Genomic DNA, 4,434 nt, shown 5'->3' with positions numbered 1-4,434 from the left:
ACCAATTGTGGAGTCCCCAACCGATTACTGGACACAAAACGATTGTGGAGTCCAGTAATCGGTTGGGAACTCCACAATCGTTTTGTGTCCAGTAATCGGTTGGGGACTCCACAATCGGTTGTCATAATCTAAAACAAACAGGCCATAATTCTGGTATAATTTATTTCCTTCTCGAACACCCTGTATGAGAATTTGGTCCGCTCTTTCCCTCAAAATATCAGACTTATCTCAATGTGTCATTTTTCAATCTCTGACCAGATCATAAGCCAAATTGGCCTTGAAAGTCAAGTGGATTCTTCACCACTCTCCTCACCGTTTTTGTGTCAACATTTCCATCATCACCATCAAAATCCCCTCCAATACATTAATCTCAATCATTCTAAGTTCAACTTCTTCTTTGATGCAGTTGCACTCGTGGGTATTACATTTCAGCCTTGGAACAAATATTTATGAAGGGTTTTTTTAATTTCGCCAAATAAAATAGCTAATAATCAAAATTATTTTCCCTCTCTTGGAACGAACGAAGTCTAAAGTCTATTCTCTCCTTCTCTCTCGTATTTCTTCGCCCTTCGTGACTTTTGCCCTAACCCTAAGTAGTAATTAGTTAGGTATTAGCCTAACCGTAGAGACTGGATGATTATATGCAATTAAAAGTAATTATATTTTGTTTTCAAGTATTACTTTACTTATTAGAAGATTCAATTTGACTGTAGTTAATATTTGAATGGAATCTAACTAGAAAGTGTTAATCAACCTTATCAATGATAATACAGAACTTCCTTGGTCCATTAAATTTTATTGAACTGATGCCGCTTAACATGTAGGTCGTGGCGCTGGTCTCTCATGCTTAGAGAAAAGCTAACACATACTCTTTGGCCAATTATGCGTATGAAAGTAAAAATAATTAAGTTTTTATAGATTGTGAAAGGAGCTCCTACTAGGGGTACGGTCGGATGTGATGCTTTGGGAATTGCAAGTATTCGTTCTAAGTAAATTTGTATATTCTTTTGGGATTCTATGTAAGGTGGTATGTCCACCTCTTGTAATTTTTGTCACATTAAGATGCCAGCCCGGGTCCGTAGATAAATTCCGGGTTAGAAAAAGTCCTTTTTGACTAAAAAACTATGTAGATACAATAGTCGTAGTGAACAGGTGGTATGCCCACCTCTTGTAATCTTTTTCACATTAAGATGCCAGCCCGGCTCCCTAGATAAATTCCGGGTTAGAAAAAGTCCTATTTGACTAAAAAATTATGTAGATACTAGATACAATAGTAGTAGTGAATAGGGGTGTAAACGTATTGAATTCGGAGCGGATATGGCTATATCCGAATTCGATTACAGTATACACTATCCGAATTCAGATTCGGATTCGGATTCGACGGATATTTAATATCTATTACCGAATTCGTATCCGTCGGATATTGTTCGAATTCGGATATTATCCGTATCCATTTACCCGATAAATTCGTACATTTTATTGCAGCACTTTATCTTTTTTTTCCTACTTACTCGAATGAATTTTTCAAACCTTAAAACTAGACCTCTACATTCTCTGCACAAAATTAACTCTCAAACCCTAAAATATATGAGATCCTCTTATTCCTTTTAAAACAAAGGCAGAGAGAGAGAGAGAGAGGGAGGCGATGGGGATGGATGATAGTGTTGGTATGGTCTTTGGATTTTTCCTTCTTTTTTTTGTATATGATGGAATGAGTTTGGGCTATTTTTGTTTTTATATTTTTTTTCTAAAAAGAATATTCACTTTTCTTATAGAAACAAAAGATAGTATGTCATTACTAAAAATAAATATTAATGATATTATTAATAATAAATAAAAAGGATTTACTTCTCGGATTCGGATGTTAAACGGATCAGATATACCATTTACCAGATTCGCATCCGCTAAGAGCCGGATATCTCATAAACTGATTCAGATAATATCCGCTTGAAACGGATTCGGATAATATTCGCTTTAAATGGATTCGGATGCGGACGGTAATCGAATTTCCGAATATCTATTTACACCCCTAGTAGTGAACAAAACATTGTGCCAGCCCGGTTTCCTAGATAAATTCCGGGTTGAAAAAAGGTCCTATTTGACTAAATAAACTAAGTAGATACAATAATAGTGAACAAAACATTGAGACTTGTTTCAAAATTCGAACTGTAAAATGAAGGTAGGAAATAGGATCCGAAATGGATCATGACCTAGATATAGTTGGATCTGGCCTGAATTGGATCTGTTGACACCCCACTAGATGCATCAGAACCTTTAAACCTTATTCGGTGGGCTCATTCAGTGTCTGAACATTATACCTTTTTTTTTATAGGTAGGCTGGATTGAACCTCCGACCTCTAGGTTGAAGAACAAAGCCTTGACCATTGAGCTAGAGGGTGTGAACAACAAAGCCTTGCAAGACATTGTACTTGACACTAAATCTAAATCAGATTTGGATAACTTTCTTTTCATGCCCAGCTTGCCAGCCAGATAAAAAAAATCTTTTCATATAATTTAGTTGTTGACTGTCCAAATTCTCTTGATTTTCAAACATATTTTTATGCAGAAGTAGCCTCCGATTAGTTGCCTTGCGTGATTGAGTGAAATGTGCAGCATGAAAGATAAAAGAAAACATATCCATCTAAAATACTTAGAATGAGAAATTTCATAAAAACAGGAGATTATTATATAATAGTAGAGGAAGAATAACTTACGGAATGCGGACACGATTTCCTGCCCATAATTATCCATTGAATTATGTACACATAACATGGGAGAAAAAAACAATAATGGCTCCTCCCTCTAGTGTCTTTCTCTTAACAGGAGGGATATGAAAATAGCAAAGGTCCAGGGATACATGGGGAGTTTTTCCAAGCCCTACAGTGCAACATAAGGATCTCTTTTGCCCTCTCCTTCGTTTTCGTGCTACACTCAACTTGAAGTAGAAAACACAACTTTGATACAGCCCCAACTTGCAACATCTCCTGAAGAACACTTGAAGTAGCCGAAAACTTAGCAATGGAATGTAGTATTCTCACTGCTTTTTCAGATGTAACATGTGAAACTCTAAGCATCTTTTTCGCCACAATTGCGATTCCGGCAGCGTGCCCTAACAATTCAGCTCTCCCTTCTGCACACCCACAAAGCTGATCCAACAACACCAACGTCATCTCACAAACCCTCTTCTCTGTTGTCTCAAGAAGAAGTTCAATCAAAAGAGGTACCGCACCCGCCTGAACAGCTTTAACCCTATTTTTCCCCCACAGACATAACCCAATTAGAATTTGCATGGCAGATTTGGTTACCTGGTAAGAGATCTGATCGCGCAACAAGCGAACCATCTCTCGAAAGGTCTCACATCTCAAACCAGTTAAATGAACCTGATCAAGCACCTCAATTATCGATTTTAATAGCAATGTGGCGTAAGAACGTGCTTGATAATTCCCTTGCTGCAAAACCCGCGTCAAGGTCGGGACAAAATCATCATTTTTGGCGATAAGGGATCGAAAGCCGTCTTCTGAGAGATGAAGATGATAGAGAATTGTCAGTGCTTCACCACTAGCTATTGTATAGTTGATCTCATCGTCCATTTTTTCATCTGTGGACGAAAAATTGTTCTTTATAATCGACGCCAAGTAGTCTCCTGCACCTGCTGACCCCATGCACTGCTTGTTCCTTTCGCTCTCTGAAGCAATGATTTTGAGCTTTTCAAGTGATTTCATTTGTAAATTGGGAATTTTGGTTTGTTCAAGGAGTTTAATGATCTGGGCTTTGTCGATTGGGGGTTTCGGAGTTGGGATTCGTTCAATACCTTTTGATGCATTGACTATGCACCAACCTTGAATCAATCGACGCAATGTGTGGTTTGGGATGAGATCAGAGTCTGATAAATCTTGTTTTGTGACGGGGCACGTTTTTTTCTTGCTGGAAAATATCCACCGTTCGATGCTCTGTCGATCGTATGTTATTCCTGTGCAAACAGTCACAGGATCTTTCATGATTTGTAGAGAAATTGGGCAGAGAAAGTAATGAGGAACTTCGATTTCTTCCATGAAAACTGATGTAGAAAAGCAAATAAGTATTTCTCCTCAAATGAAATCAAAGAAAACAAAGACCCAGATCCTAAATTTGAAAAAGCAGGGAAACCCAGAAGATTATGAGAAAATGGCAGAACAATGGTTGGAGGTAGGAGCTGAAGGTGTTGGGAGTTGAAGATTTCGTTTTGAAAAGTTTTAGTGAAGAGATATCTGGTTTTATATGGGGAGGAAAGAGAATTTGGGGAATATTCAAACGCCTAAAAAGAACACGTGGTCAAAGTTTGACATTTCTAACTTAGCGAAATTCTCAACGATACCTTGGCGGCCGACTAATGTCGACAACTGACGGTGTTGCCCTTCTCTCGCTCTCTTCCTTAGAATGAAGGGTCAAACACGT

At 38.0% G+C, this 4,434-nt stretch overlaps 1 pseudogene; it reads right to left on the bottom strand.

Moving 5' to 3' along the window:
* Positions 1 to 2,663: 2,663 nt before the first annotated feature.
* Positions 2,664 to 4,209, bottom strand: LOC143880970 (E3 ubiquitin-protein ligase PUB22 pseudogene; annotated as a pseudogene).
* Positions 4,210 to 4,434: the final 225 nt, after the last annotated feature.

This window comes from Tasmannia lanceolata, unplaced genomic scaffold (assembly GCF_043159265.1).
Source record: "Tasmannia lanceolata isolate RefF3 unplaced genomic scaffold, GAP_Taslan_0.1 ptg000007l, whole genome shotgun sequence".
NCBI lineage: Eukaryota > Viridiplantae > Streptophyta > Magnoliopsida > Canellales > Winteraceae > Tasmannia > Tasmannia lanceolata.
The sequence above is the reverse complement of the archived record's forward strand: the minus strand, read 5'-3'. Positions and strand labels throughout refer to the sequence as shown.